The 17,086-nt window shown below is 37.5% G+C and overlaps 1 pseudogene; it reads right to left on the bottom strand.

Moving 5' to 3' along the window:
• Positions 1-2,138: 2,138 nt before the first annotated feature.
• On the bottom strand, positions 2,139-5,174 carry LOC133192406 (uncharacterized; annotated as a pseudogene).
• Positions 5,175-17,086: the final 11,912 nt, after the last annotated feature.

The raw sequence follows: 17,086 nt of genomic DNA, 5'->3' as shown, positions 1-17,086 counted from the left end.
GAAATCTACGACCCACTGCTTGGCTAACCCAAAGAATTGCTGGACCATATCGGGACTGGGGGACCACGAATTTATAACATTATATAGATTTCGAAAGTCACCCCAAAGGCTTGCCAATTTTTCCCGTGCAAGTTGGGGAACTCCTTCACAGATAAGGATTTTGTTATGCAACTGCGATAACAATTTTTTCATGTCTGAGCCTGTGAGGCTCGTCCATTCTAGATTTTTTATGGCGGAATCCCCTTTCCCATCTTTAACAGTGTTCTCCCAAACAGAGATGGACACACCGCATTTTCGAATCATATCTACCACGGAATTTAAGTGTTTTGTCGATTTTGAACTTCTTCCTAAATTCATACATTGATCTAAATTTATTGAGTTTTCGATTAAATTTCTGACGAGGACGTCGACTATCCTCCTCCTCAAGTGAAGTTCATCGATTATGACATGATCTAAATCGATATCGAGGAGAGGGGGGTGAACTGATCCAAAATTGAACTTTCTTTTTTTAGACAAACCATGCATTTCATTGATGAACTTTTTCAATTTTCCCGTGTGGTAGAAATCCTCATCTTTTGACATGTCACAGCGATCGCATTTTTCAATTTTACAATAGATGCATGAAAACTTAAAATTTGCTGCATTCATTCCAATCACTGTTAATAAAAACTTCATGTCCCCGCCTAAGAAAAATTCTAACATGTAATTCTTCCCTGTTAAACACGACTCGTATGGTACAAAACCTTCGTTGGTTTTTGTGCGTAATAATTTATTTATGTCACAAAAAATTTCCGAAAACGAATCTTTAATTGATATGAAATTTTCTTTAGCGTCAACAATAGCAATTGTGACTTGTCCGTACGTACGGACATCACCTCTTCACCCCTATTTAGCAAAGCTAAAGAAAAGACTAAAAAGTTAGAGACTCTGGACATTTTGGCTCCATCAGCTGCAATTTTTATCTGAACAACTGGTGGGTTGCTTGTATTTTGTTCATATATACTTTATTCTAACAACTGATCAAGTGTTTCAAGAAAATTGAGTTGAGCACCAGAGGACTCGCCGGGTGTTTTAGATATTCTACACATGTCATTGATATTTTGACGACATTGTTTTGATATTGATATGACCTAATTAATCCATCATTTTGCACGGCAATCTCGTGATAAGCCTCGTCTGAGACTCCAAAGGAATCTAGGATAAAAAGGGGATTTTTGACTTTTTCCTTCTCTGTATCAGAGAGGGATTCATATGAACTGCACGAAGTTTTAGGTCTTTCAACAACGTCGTACGTTTTGCCATGCTTATAAGCAACTTTCCTCTCTTTCAACTCTAAACCAAAAGACTATGCAAACCACAGAGCTTTATGTACCCTTTGCTTGAAAATATTTAATTTATTATAAGTACCATTCCTACTTTTATGTTCACGAACTTGTTTCCCCTTGTTTTCAAAGGGATCTTTAATATGATTCTCAATATACTGATTCAAGGCGGAATTCGCCCTTTCAAATTGATCAATAATAGCCTCTTGTTGTTCACATTTTAGAAGGCTGTTGTTGAGCTCCAGTTGTACCGAGTGAAGCTCTCTGTAAAGTTCGGCCACTCTTATTTCATTAGAGTTCACTTCGACATTTCTGATGTCCTCTTGGGACATTATTTCATCCCTATAAACATGAAATCTCACGTTCTTACTCACTTGATTTTCTTTATTCCTCCCCCCCTTTTGACCTCATTGACTTAACTTTGTTTTTCGTTTTTCTGACTAAGTTCTGAAACCTATTTTCAAAATTTATGCGATTTTTTATTGGACATATGCTTGATTTCAAATTTGCGTTAATAATCTCTGCATAACTTGTTTTTTCTTTCTCAAAAATATCAGAAACCTTCAATACAGTATTTTGCTTTAAAAGCAATATATATCCTGTTTTGTCTTCGTATTTCGAATTTAGTCCACTGACGCATCCATGTTCTGTTGTTACATCTATATCCCATTTGTCATTTTCTCCCATGTTCTGTTGTTACATCTATATCCCATTTGTCATTTTCTCTTTTGTTCTCAAAATCTTTTAAGGGTTGGTTTTTTGTATAATCTAAAAAATAATAGTAATAAAAAAAAACCAATGAAAGTTTTTGAGTATTTATTCACAATAGGGTACAAATCTTTCTGTGCAAATTTCAACTTTCCAGAACGCTAGTGATCTTCTTGGAGCATAAACCATTTTTCCACTAACTTTTATAAAATGTTTCTTGCTCCATTTTAATATCGGTTTAATGTATATAGGGAAACGGATCCGCCTACCCTCTCCATGTTTTGAATAGATCAGTTGATCCCAGTCGTCAGCAAATTTGAAGAGGGAGAAATCTTCCTACTTGTAAAGGTAATCTTTGCGAGATGCACCGAATAGTTCACGGTGTACTGATGCAGGGATCTCAAGGTAGAAATGAGATCCCGTTCGTCGTGACAGTCTCTGTTCTATAGCTGTACGGAATCTGTCGCTGATGTCCTGTACCTCCTCAGATGATAGGGTAAACACACAGTCCTTGTACTTTTTAAGAAGAAGGGGAGGGATGTGGGATTCTGGCTCCCAGGTGCTCTCATAAAATGAATATCCTGCCCATTTTATGAGGTATTCGGTAGCCTATTCATTGAATTTTATTTAAAATGTATAATTTATTTTTTTAATTCAAATATTTAGGAAGACAACACACGCCTTTAAAATTTAAAGAAGTACACGAAAATTCTGCAAGTATCAATTCAACTACATGTATATTTTCAGTTTATATATCTTTGATGCAGGATAATTAAATTCATTTAGCGAGAAAGAGAAGTTGTCGAAGTCAGTATGATAAAGCGTACTCGGGGATTTTTTTTAAAAGGGGGAGGGTGTGTGTGTGTGTGTGTAAAAAATCAAATCAACATTTTGGCTATCCATCGATTTGACATATGTTTGCATTCACTATTATGCAACAGTGACTACAATTTTGCTTCAATACTATTATAAGTACACATAAGTTTAAGTATTTGAAGAATAACAAGTAAAAATTGAACGGGGGGAGGGGGGGGGGGGGGGCAATATGCTATTGAAAGCGTGTCGGCATGCTACATGATCAAACTCAGTTTTATGTTCATTGATATATTTACTCACTGTTTACTCATTAACTCCTATGTCTGACATTTTTTGAATTTATTGCTAGGGGTATTGACATGTTTCTTTGTTTATTTTTTTTAATTTGTTATCAGTATTGTAGATGCAAATACAACTGTTTATGCCATGCAGGGTATCAATTTTTAAATGGTTTCATATTAAAATAATCGCTTGTTAACTATCACAAAAATTTATTGTTCATTAACAATGGGGACGGAAATAAGCCACAATAATCACTTCCCCCACCCACCAACCCCTACCGAATTTGCAAATTAGCGGAAAATAAAACTTTTTCTATTGTAAGACTTACATGTACGTACATGTAGTATTTTCTGGTAAAGGTTGTAACAAAGTTATAGCCTTATAACCATGTTTTAATTTTGTAGATATTATTATGATTGGACAAGGTCATGAATGCTACAATATTAATGGGGTCAGCAGTGAACTGCGTAGGTAGATGATCAACTTACGTGTCCTTTCCCCCGAAATGTTAATATTTTTTCTATGACATAAGTTCCTGGTAGAGTTCTTGAATGCCGAGATGTAATGTGCCCTTCATTTAAATCATAATTCTCAACAATTTTTTTTTAAATTTATCTTTTTTCCTCTGGTAACCACTGGCATGATAAAAAAAGATGACTCGGTAGGGGAGATAATATTATCAATCACGTGATATAAAGAGCGATAACTAGGATCTTATGAATATTAATGACACATGTCACGTGGAATCCATATCATGAATAAATTGAACACCATTTCTCCATATGGCTGACAAACTGTTCATCTTTATATTCAAGATATGGCCAAAAACCTAAGTTGAAAAGTGCTGAAATTCCCAGAAAAAAAATAAAGGAATCGGAATTTCCGGTTAATTTACACATCGTGTCCTAAATATCTGCAAAGTTTGATGAAATTCTGTGCAGCGGTTTAGGAGGAGTTGCGCTGACAAACTCTTCATATCTATATCAAGATATGGCCAAAAATCTAAGTTGAAAAGTGCCGAATTTCCCAGAACAAATAAAGGAATAGGAATTTCCTGGTAATATGCACATCTACACATTGTGTCCTAAATATCTGCAAAGTTTGACGAAATTCTGTGCAGCAGTTTAGGAGGAGTTGCGTTGACAAAAAAACAGGACTGACGGATGGGTCAAAAACATTATACCCCCCGCAACGAGTTGCGTGGGGTATAATTACGGACATTCCACACAAGGTACACGGTGCGTGGAAATGACCAGATATGACAGAACTGCCAGTTATACTGTCAATTTGATCGTTGGCATAACGGGTGTTAAATATGTTTCGATTATTATAGACAATGGAGGCAAACGTAAAGTTAAGTAAGATTTATTTTTTGTTGTTGGCGAACGAGGCCACGGCCTTAGGGCTGCCGGATGATAAATTGGCTAGCCCTAAAATCACATTATGCATTACATTAAACAATACATTTTACATTATGCCACATTATCATATGAGGGCTACTATAGTTTCAACAAATGTCCAATGTGGAGCCCTCAAAGATATCATTATACATTATTCAAACATTATGCAATCCATCATTATACATTATTCATAATGCATCCATTATGCATTTCATCATTATACATTGTGGCAACCATTATTATACATTATTCATTATGCATACATTATGCATTTCATCATTATACATTATGACATTAACATTATTGGCTGTGTAGGGTTGATTATGACATCGATCTGTCCTTCAGATTTATCACTTGCGGCCACTGCACTGCTTGAAGGTCCAGGGTGTTCTGGTGTTACTGGTTCATCTCGTGAAGATGCCAGGCCCCTGTCTTGTCTCTCTGTGATAATCGACTGTATAGTCTGTTTTAATTCGGGCAAGATGAGCTCCGAAACTGATGAGGCCACTTTCTCGATGCTAATTTCTTGAGTGTGTACTGGGGAAACTTTTGGCTTTTTCCCTGGTAGTCTTGCTTTCCACGAAAATTTTCTTATTTCTTTTGAAGACTGAGGTTCCGCCTTGTGGGAATTCTGACGAGGTTGCATTTTTTTAAAAACAAGAAGTTGACTTTTCCAAGCGTATTTTAGAAAAAAAAGTCCTTCTCGCACACCTGATTTGTGAAACGATTACATGTACATATATAAAAATATGACGACACAATGCCTAGGTACAGGAAAATTTTTCCCGCAGTTTTATTGAGTACAAGTGAACTATAGTTATGTTTACATTGCTATAATAATTTGATTTATTTTGTAGTGAGAATAAATTGTATTATTGATGGTCCATCAGATACTTTCAAGTATGTTTCATGGGAAAGGCAGCAAATAGTTTTACAGACGAGGGAGAGAGAGCATTCCAGTTCGGAGATACTCTCGTGATAAACAATGCCCCCATTCACCACCATACCGCTGAGACTCCTGAGAAATTGGCTACCAACTATAGGCGTAGATATTTTGTTTTTACCTTCCTATTCCCCAGATCTCAATCCAGCAGAGTCGCCCGCGTGGCGCAGTGGTTAGAGCGTCTGCTCTAGAGTCGCGAAGTAAGGAGTTGATCCTTACGTCGCGGGTTCGAATCCCACTGTGGGACGTGGAGACCGGTCCTTCGGATGAGACCGTATAAACCGAGGTCCCGTGTCGCAGTAGGTGCTGGCACGAAAAAGATCCCTCACTGCTCAATGGCCGCAAGTGCCGAGTATAGGACAAAATTTGCAGCTCTCCACCGGCAAGTGGTGGCGTCTCCGTATGAGTGAAAAATTCTCGAGGGGGACGTTAAACAACATACAAACAAACAAAATCAATCCAGCAGAAAGATGTTTCCTAAAAGTTAAGACTTTGATCAAGAGTGATAGATATATCAGTGCTCTACATAGAAATATAAAAGAGGCATATGGTTTTATTGACATCGTTCAGTAACGTAAAAAAGGGAATCGGCAGTCATTTATAATACTTTTTTTGCATCTCTACTTTCGTTTTTCGGTCATCGCGGGAAATCCAATTTTTTTAACGAAAGATAACTATATAGTTTTAGATCTGAAATAGGCTAAATAATGTCATCATTCGATGTATTTGACAACTGAATGAACATTCAGAATTATTGCTTCCAAACTATTTCAACAAAGATCACTCCTCAAAAGCTTAAATTAAGCAGCCATTCAAAGCCAAAGTAAAGAGCATAAAAAGTATTTATATTTGTATATATAATTTATGTTAAATGTGTTTTTGTCTTCTTCATTGCAGTTGATATTTGAGTTAAATTATTGCAGTGATCAATTTAAGCAATATTTACATATATTTTTTCTTAGTAAATCGATGCGTAAAACAACGCGCGCAATGCTACCTCTTTTGAGGTCCGAAAATTCCTAGTATTAATTTTTTTTATAAGAATATAGACTAATATGCTTACCAGAACGTAAAGGCGCTCAAAACGATTGACTGAATGTGTATTGTTTAACGTCTCATTCGAGAATTTTCACTTATATAGAGACGTCACCATATGCCAGTGAAGGGCTTCGAATTTAGACCGATACTTGGCACTCAGTGCCATTAAGCAGTGAGGTTTCTTTATCGTTCCATTTCCTATCATAACCTCGGTTTTCAAGGTCTCATCCGAAAGACCCGTGACTTTCACTCCTGGGGAAGGAACAGTCACTATCTATGTTTACGTCTTAGGTTTAACGTCTTAGGTTTGTCACAATTGGGATTCAATTCTTCGATGTCTTGCATGATTTTCGCAACATAAGTTAATTTGCTCGCCTTATTCTCCGATCTTCTTTACATAGTCAAATATGGACATAACAAACAGTATTTAAGATCAAAAGTCCAAAGAAAAAGATACAGATCAGAAATAGAGCAAACACGGACCTCTAAAAACATCAGATCAGGTGCCATGAAGGAGTGAGCATCCCCTGTCGACCGGGCACACCCGCCGTGTGCTCCTTGTCATGATTGGGGGAAACAGAATAATCCGTCTAGGCAATTCAATGTGAAAAAATGGCCTAACAATTAGTATGAAAAACGTCAGCATTCGAATTAATGGTAGATTGTATTTGCTGACAAAGTCATTATATATCTACTAGTATACAACTTGCGAAATAATGACTTTTGATATTCTTATTTAATTCATCAACTTGTTTCTCAGTAGCTTGCCTCATTTTAGAAATTGTTCGCACGTTTAGAGTATGTTCCTGCATATCGAATCAACTGGAAGACATAAAACTCATATGCGGGTGATAAGGGTATATTGATACAAGAAAAGTTGAAGTCATCACGTTTATCATGAAGCTTTGTTGTTAGGTAACCATGAAAGTCTTTGTCTAGTAAAATATCCAAATATGAAAAAGATGTGCCATACTCTGGTATCTTTTATTTCAAGTTCATTGGGATATATCGAGTCCACATATGAATGGAAGTAAATGTAATTGTTTATTTATAATACGTCGTCGATATACCTAAATGTCGAGTTGAAGGCAACAGCAAGTGTTTTCTTCTTTGCATGTACAAGTTTTTGAATAAATTCTTTTGAATATATGTTCTCTTGAAAAGGGGGAATGTTAAAACAAGACCGGAAAACTTAAATACATGTATTTTTGTGGTTTTACATATTATAGGAATACAACAACAACAGCTGTACTCTCGAGAAAAAATGAGAAAAAGGCAATTTTGATAAAATTTTATAAAGATGTCAGGGCCGTATTTGATGCTGAGGATAATGACGAAGAAGATGTGTGTATTTTTTAATACTTGAAATAGAGCTTGAATACTGTTCGTTATCTCCATATATTTCATTACAATAAAAGAGCTATAGTTAATGGAGCATTACCTTATAAAAGAGTCTTTTCCTTCTCTGGTACAGTTAGTTTCCTTTTCTTTCCATCCTCAACAAACTCTACTAGCAGCCTGATCATTCCTAGGTCTCCCCCTATTTGGCTGAGTTTTGAAGTTTTCCCCTTTATTCATTTTAATATAATATTTTCGAAAGTAAATCTTTGCTTTCCTGTTAAGTAAAATTTCAAATTTTTATGTTGTATAACATTTTTAACGTGTTCATTCCAAAACACCCACGCCACATCCCAGTCCACCAATTGTCTTTTTTAAAAACTTTTTTTCTGATGTCTTTTTTGTTTTATCCTAAGTTTTTCATTTTATTTTGTATTTCATACTTTACTTTTATTCTATATATTTCATTTTTATATTTGTTGATCTTGAAAAATTCCTCAATATTTATGCTGTATATGGCCTTCTATAGATATCTGTCTGAATGATGACATTTCCTCATCATCTGTCTCCGGCATTAAGTTTCTTAGCTTCATTTCCTGCCTCCATGCCTAGCAAGACGTCTGACGGAGGATGATAGCACAGGTATGTAATTAAATGTATGCTTACTTTCCGTTCTTCTCGAAAATGGTGAGTTTAGTGCATCATAAGACGTACCCCATGCATTTTCCTTTAGCGAACGTTTGCGTTGTAACGCGGCCATATTTCAAATACATTACAAAATTTATGGACAAAGTAAGGATAAAACTTGTCAACAAGTTCAATTGACAGTCTTTTCTTAAATTTCATTATTAGAAGCCCAGCCGAAGAAAAACTTTTCTCAGATGGAACTGATGTCGCTGGTACACCCGAATAGTTCTTTTCGAGTTTAAACAGAACGGGATATTTATCTTCACCGCCATAACTGGGATCCTCGTTTTGTTGGATACCCTCACTTACGCAATTTTCCAGCACAATATCCCTAGTTGATTTTTTTTTTCCTTTTAAGGCGACAAAAAAAAATTTTACTGGGTTTTCTAGACCGTTTTGCTGGTGGTTCGAGGTCATCGTTAGGGCAGGGATGGATTCATTATCTATGCGGGACTATTTCGCACATGACAACTTTCATTAGTTCCTTCTATAGTTTAATATACATTTTGTATATTTCGGGCATCATTGTGCACATAAGCGTCATTTTTGCTTAAAAAACCAAATTCTTTTTAAACATCTTTAATTTTATACACTATGTTAATAGTATCTTCATAATGGCAAGGTTTTGTGATATCGTTACGCTAAAAAAAGCCCTTTACAAAAATCGCTATTTAAAAGTCGGGTAGAATGTACTATTTAATTTTTCCCGGTCATGGAATTGGAACCAATCAGAAAAATTTTAAAGTAGGTTGAGTTATTGAACAAAAAAGACTTCCTGATAAAATGGGAAGTGTCATTTGTTGGATTTGTAACCAATAACCTCAAATAAAATGTCGTAGATTAATTTTGAGAGATCCTTCACCTCACAATCACAAATAAATGAGGTGCTGGGCTGCGAGCCACTAGAAACGACGAATTGTCAAAGTATAATACAGTATTGTGTAACCACAAGCCCGTTTTAAATATTGGGCGTGCTTGATTTAGCTTAACTTGGTGTACACCAGTGTACACCGGTGTGAAAGGTGGTGGTGTGTAATCAAGTGCATTTTACGAGGCGTAGTGTATATGGTGTAGGATATGTTTTGCATCTCGCCAGTGTGGGGCTAAAATTTTTTGGTTTAAAGTGAAAAAAAAACTAAATTACATTATAAATTGATTAAATTATTTAAAATGGTTAAAAATAATTTGAATGTCATCACTTACACACAAAACACATCTTGAATGTGATTTCTTATCCTTTATATTACATAAAATCATTTCTTAAATTTTCAATCGTACCATTCTCCGCCGTATTGGATTCAGTGTACACCTTTCAACACATGCCCTAAATTTGGTGTAAGAAAGTTTACACCGAGTGTACACCAAACGTCTACACCCCTGCACTTGATTAAGAAAGGTGTACACGGTGTAAAAGGTGTAAGTAAATCAAGTTCGCCCATTGTGTAGAGGAACACATCGTTTCAGGTCTTGAAATTGTAACTATGTGTTGATTGCTGTGTTGCTCTCTGGCATCGATCATGTAGTACATACAGGATAATATTGGCTTCAATTTCCCAGTCCTGTATAATACGGTTCTGTTATTGTCAACTTTCTGTGGCTCAATATTTCAAAGAGTTGGTTGTAATATAAACAGATTTCACACCTTTCAAATACTCTAAAAAGGATTTCATATCCCCCGAGTGAAGCAGTGGTTAGAGCGTTTGCTCTTGAGTCCCGAAATAAAGATTTTAATCTTACGTCACGGGTTTGAATCCTTTGTACATGTGTGACACTGAGACCGGTCCTTCGGATGAGACCGTATAAACGTAGGTCCCGTGTCGCAGTAGGTACTAGCAAGAAAAAGACTCCCTCCCTGCTCAAAGTTTGAGTAATGTTGTTCAGATTCTCCAGGCCTTCTTTCAGTTCTACCCATTGTAGTAGATAGTGGCATCTTGATGGAACCATCCATGCCGATTTAAAAACTTGTATTTCTGAGTAGATCAGGACCAAGATAAAAATGGGGACAAAAATCGTCGTTTCTTGTAGCTACGTATACAGAGTCAGTATTCTAAAGACATATGATCAATGATCAAAGTATTATTGCCATCCATAGCAACACAAAAGTACGGAAATTCTATCTTTCATCAAACTCCTCAGTAATGAATGCAAGCCATACGTAGGACTGGATCACCTCAGCAGCAAACTCGTCTTTGATTGCATTGCAAACTTGTGAATGAGAATGAAAGAAAGATGGTTTTTGAAGTTGTAGGAGAGAGGCTTGGATAATTGACATCATCAGGCCATGTATCCTAGAGAGGACAGCTCCAAAACAGGAGGGAGAGACTGTACCATGTGTTCTTCTTCTCTACTTTTCCTACTATCCTTTGCAGGACCTCATCGCAAAGGCTTCTGTAAAATCTTGTGTACTTGTGACTCCAGCAGAAGTATCTCTGAACACAGCGGTGTACAGATTTGCTATTAATTGATTTAGTGATTCCCCTTACTCAGCTGCAGGTAGCCCAAAAATGGTTCTACATGAATGCAAAATGTATATATTTTCTTAAATAACAGATTATGGACATTGTACAAATGTCTGTTGTCGAGTAATTAAAACACTTTAACACGTATTTATTGCTTAAGACAAACATCGCATCGCAATATAACTTTGACATGGCATTGTATGGCGATGCTGATTTGATTGTATGTTGTTTTACGTCCCATTCGAGAATTTTTCACTCATATAGAGACGTCCCATATACTAGTAAAAGGCCTTTACTCGGAACTCAGAGCCATTGAGCAGTGAGGGTTATTTATCGTGCCAACGCCTGCCGTGACGCTTGCTCCGTGATCGGAAGGTCGTGAGTTCGAATCTCGGCCGCGACTGACCTAAGTCGATAAAAAAACAGGTAGCAAATTCCTTCGCCAAGCGCTCGATGGCCCTAAGTGCAGAGTAAAGGTCTAAATTTGAAGCCCTTTACCGATATATGGTGAAGTCTCTATATGAGTGAAAAATTCTCGAATGGGAAGTAAAACAACATACAATAGATAACAGTCCTACCGTGTCATGGGGCCTCGGTTTTTAAGGTCTCATCAGAAGGACCCGCAACTTTCACTTCAAAGTGCCGAGCGCTTGGCGAAGGAACAGTTGCTACCTATTTTAATCGACTTACGTCAGTCGCGGCCGTGATTCGAACACACGACCTTTCGATCACGGAGCGAGCACACCACCGACTGAGCTATCGTGGCGATTAAAAAATGCTTCCATCTGGGATCGAACTTAAACTCCCTGGTTCACAAGTCAGACAAGCTAACCTCTAGGCTATCACGCCGATCCACAATAAGAAATAATGCTAGTAAACAGTGGGGTCTTGTAGGGATATTTCTGTAATAGTTCAGGGTTTTTTTTTTAATGTTTTGACATGACTCCTAATTTAATTACATTTAAAGTATTGTTTATTCATATTTTTTTTTAATGGGAAGCCACCATGACATATGTATATTTTACGAATCATATCAAGACTAGTTAGTTTTATGTGTAATATTATGCCTAAACGAGTATTTGTGTTGAAACTACCATATAACACTTGGTGATCTATTTTTACTTTTACTGTGTATGTTTGTTTGTTTGTTTATTGTTTTTCGTCCCTCTCGAGAATTTTTCACTCATATGGAGACGCCACCAGTTGCCCGTGGAGAGTGACAAATTTTGACCTATACTCGGTACTTAGGGCCATTGAGCAGTGAGGGATCTTTTTCGTGCCAGCACCTACTGCGACACGGGACCTCGGTTTATACGGTCTCATCCGAAGGACCGGTCTCCACGTCCCACAGTGGGATTCGAACCCGCGACGTAAGGATCAACTCCTTACTCCGCGACCTTTACTGTGTATGATGTTGAGTACTGTAAATCGCTTATAAATGCATATCAACTAGTCTTATGGAAGAAGCAATGTCTATACTACATGTAATTTAATATTTTGTCTATGTTACGATTGTAAATAGGTTTATTTGGCTGCAAATTGTAACTTTTTCTTACCAGTCGTCTTGTTTAGATTTTTCCATCTTGGCATTGCGTAATGGTATATTTCCGGTTTATTTTACTTACTCCGCATTGTATATTTATACGCCCTTGAAATATTATATAAAATGAACAGTGATAAGGTAATTAATTAATTGTTTTTTTTATTTTTTGTTTGTATGTTGTTTAACGTCCCTCTCGAGAATTTTTCACTCGTATGGAGACGCCACCACTTGCCGGTGGAGATTGATTATTATTGTTTAACGCCGAGTCGGCAATATTTCAGCCATATTTCGGCGATCAAATTAAGTGTATATGCCCATTTATGAAGTTTTAGGTTTCTCTGGCGGCCCCCAGTTAGCCTACTCTTTTTCGAAAACCAGAGAAACGATCTTTTTCGTGCCAAGGGGGTTGTTATCCTTGACACGGGGCACCATTTAACGTCCCATCCGACGGACTCGAAAATTAAAAATATGTAAACAGTTAAAATATATATACAAAATTCTTAAGTAATATCATTTTAAATTCTGCAGTAAAGCTGCAAATTTTGTCCTATATTCGGCACTTGCGGCCATTGAGCAGTGAGGGATCTTTTTCGTGCCATCACCTACTCCGACAGGGGACCTCGGTTTATACGGTCTCATCCGAAGGACCGGTTTCCACGTCCCACAGTTGGATTCGAACCCGCGACGTAAGGATCAACTCCTTCGCGACTCTAGAGCAGACGCTCTATCCACTGCGCCACGCGGGCGACTGTTTATTATTAGTCCCCTACCGGTGAAACCGGAGGGGACTATAGGTTTCCTCTGAGTCCGTCCGTCCGTCCGTCTGCCTGTCCCTCTGTCAGTCTGTCCCACTTAGTTTTCCGCACTTTTCTTCTAAACGCTTGCAGATATTGAGCTGATTTTTGGTATGTGAGTGTATCTTGATGAGTTACAGATCAAGTTTGCATTTCATTCAGCTTCAATGATTTTTGACGGAATTACGACCTTCTCAATTTTTCAGGGTTTTCCGCACTTTTTTTTCTAAACGCTTGCAGATATTGAGCTGATTTTTGGTATGTGACTTTATCTTGATGTGTTATAGATCAAGTTTGCATTTCGTTCCGCTTCATTGATTTTTGACGGAATTATGGCATTTTCAATTTTTAACGGGAACCAGATTACACTTGCCGGTAGGGGACTAGTATTGCTAATGCAATACTCTCAGAATGCTTGTTCATTTCATCATCCATCATATTTCTATTCTCCTCTCCTTGAAGAGCTGCTTGGCGTCTGGTATACATGACTCAGTGGTTAAAGTAAAAAAAAAAAAAACAATTTTAAAGAAGAGCTCGTATCTCTGGATCCACTCCTAAAATTTGTGGATCCCACTTCTGACACCAAAAATTGTAACGCTATAGTGGTTCTAGAAGACAGGAGTTAACTCCCCTTTTAAACACTGAGTCAACAACACTAATTCAAATTTAAGTTTCATGAATTTATTGAGTCTGCAAAATTATGAAATTAACAAGAACAATTCAATTAAAAATATCCAGGCCTCTTAACCACCCTTTTGACTGATAAGTTTAATGCATAAGATTGACAATGTTAATTCAATCCCCAAGAAATAGCCAGATCTCGAAATAATCGAGATATATGGCTAAAAACCTATAATCTTTTAAGTTTAACTATCAATAAATTAGAGATTATTAAAATGGAAATTCAAATAAGATCGGATCCTGAAGTAATCAAGATATATGATCTTAAATAAACCCCCAAAACTGTTAAAATTAAACTTTCCCTAACTAAATTAAGCCAATTAATAAATTACAATTGATTAATTTCAGAGAATACAAATATTTACCAAAGTTAACGAAAAAACCTTAAAAAATGACGTTAACCTAAAGATCAGAGAAAGCAGACTGGAGATTTACGGGGAAATCTCCCCTCGGAAGAAATCGTATGCGAACTCCATACAGAATTCGTATAGATCCATACGGAATATTACGAAAAATACGGGAAAATGTATACGGAAAATAGTTCCACTTAACTAAATAACATAACAATAAATTTGTCACCATAACATAACTTTCATTCATTCAATAATAAACGGTCGCCCCCGTAGCGCAGTGGATAGAGCGTCTGCTCTAGAGTCGCGAAGTAAGGAGTTGATCCTTACGTCGCGGGTTCGAATCCCGTTAAAAATTGAAAATGCCATAATTCCGTCAAAAATCAATGAAGCGGAACGAAATGCAAACTTGATCTATAACACATCAAGGTAAAGTCACATACCAAAAATCAGCTCAATATCTGCAAGCGTTTAGAAGAAAAGTGCGGAAAACCAAGTGGGACAGACTGACAGACAGAGGGACAGACAGACGGACGGACAGACTCAGAGGAAACCTGTAGTCCCTCCGGTTTCACCGGTAGGGGACTAATAAATCAGAGACACAGAAAACCAGCGAAGTGGCACAAAATGACCCATGAGATACATGTCATCACTGAAACAAGTGATGTGGAGAACTTAACAGAATCCGAAGATGACCAAGTAGTCAATGAATACATATACCCCACACATGAAAGGGTATTATCCCCAAAGATTTTAGTACAGACTCCACACATAAGTCAGGCTTGAGTCCAACTTATGCTAGTACAAACAGTAAGCACACGACTTGGACTAAAAGTGGTGCAGGTAATTTCCCATATCAAAGTCAAATGACTTCTTTGGCTGAGGGAGATCACTCAAGTCAAAATGGTGAGTTAGTAAATATAAACGGAAATTTAATTCACAGTCTTAGTCAGGTTATCAACGGAGCTTCCAACAGAATGACGGAAGATCTAGGTAAGGTTGTAAGTAACACAAACCAAGCCAGCCAAGTCAATCAAGGAAAAGATACTCGAAAGGATCAAGTCGCTATCAATGAAGGGTAATTAACAGTCTCGGCCAAATAATCAATAGCACCGTACATAGGATGACAGGTGATGAAGGTAAGATCCTTAGCAATGCTAACCAAGATAGTCCAGTCAACCAAGAAAGAGAAACCAACGGTGATGATCAAATACTCAGAGGGAGGAGGAAAATCGGAAGGAAACCTACATCAGCCTGCAGAGTTAACAGAAAGACATCAAGGGTAAGATTACCATCAGTCACTGGTTATACTACCTCTGAGCTTGGTGAGGACTCAGACACTGATGATGGAAAAACAGCAGTCAAGTGTTCCATGTCAACCCCAGAGATTTTTGATAACTGAAATTTAAGTCATTCAGTAAAACTTCCAGCCTCTAAAGGAGAGTCCGATGAGAAATGGAAAGCTTACATAAACAGATTTGAAGCAGTAGCTCTCCACAATGGTTGGACAGACAAGGAAAAATTAGGTCAATTGTTGCCAAGGTTACAAGGCCATGCAGTTGAGTTTGTGTTTGAGGAGCTTGGACCAGTCGTTTTGTCCAGAAACTCCTCAAAGAATTAGAAAGTCGTTTTGGCATTATTGAGACCAACAAGACAAATCAGACTAAATTTCAACGCAGAGACCAGAAAAACGGAGAATCTGTGAGGATTATGCTATTGAACTTAAGAGCCTACAATAAGGCATATCCAGACAGGGGTAACAAAACGAAACAAGAGGATTTAGTTTCCAGATTTTTACTTGGTATATCTAGTGAGAAAGTTCGGTTACATGTAGAATTGAACCGGGATCTCTTTTAACTATTGAAGAGGCCACAGAGTACGTCATTGAGTATGAGGAAGCTACTAAATATCCTAGAGCAGATGACGAGCGAGATTATGCGGGGTTCCCCCCCCCCCCCCCCGGAAGACCTGTGAGACAAGTCTTCAGTAGTAAAATCTATCCTCACATGCAGATACTTCTCGCAAGGAAAGCAAAAACCATTCAAATAGTTGGAATGAAAGAGGACAACACATTAGACCCATAGGGAAGAGTCCCTCTAGAAACTCGGATAAACAAGGTCAAAAGGGATCGGAGTCAAATTTTATAACAAAAACTGAGTTGAAACAGGTCATTCAAGAAGTTTTAACTGCAGTTCAGCCCAATAATGGAAGTCAAGTACAAAAACCAAGGAAACCTTTAATTTGTTAAATGCTGTGAGCAAGGGCACTATGCCGGAAGCTGCTCCAGTGAGAAAAAGCAACAAGTAACAACAATTAAATCCCGTTGCAAATGTCTTCAAGCCTTCGTTAAACTACACCGGGTCAGCTCTGTTGGCTGAGAGATGACCCAGTTGAATTTTAAAAATGGTCCAACTCTTGATTGTTCTATTAATATTGACAACAATTATTCTATTTCTAGTCAAAAGAAAACAGGACAACCTTCGTGCTGAGGGAAAAGATTCTACAAGTATTATGACAGCTGATATCTGCAATACAAACTTGGACAATCTTCATACTGCTGTATTTAAAGGCAATAAACCCAGGAATGTCTGAATAGCAGCTGAATTTAGTGCTCGGAGCGGAGCCGGATGGGGTGGTGCCAGATTTTGAAAGTCTTGGAAACAGTCACGTAGACTGCGGGGTGGTACCTGGAATAGCAAGTCTTGGACACAGTCAGGTAGACTGT

Source organism: Saccostrea echinata, unplaced genomic scaffold, assembly GCF_033153115.1.
Source record: "Saccostrea echinata isolate AGI-Se365-2 ecotype Australia unplaced genomic scaffold, CSIRO_AGI_Sech_v1 ptg000025l, whole genome shotgun sequence".
Classification (NCBI taxonomy): Eukaryota; Metazoa; Mollusca; class Bivalvia; order Ostreida; family Ostreidae; genus Saccostrea; species Saccostrea echinata.
The sequence above is the reverse complement of the archived record's forward strand: the minus strand, read 5'-3'. Positions and strand labels throughout refer to the sequence as shown.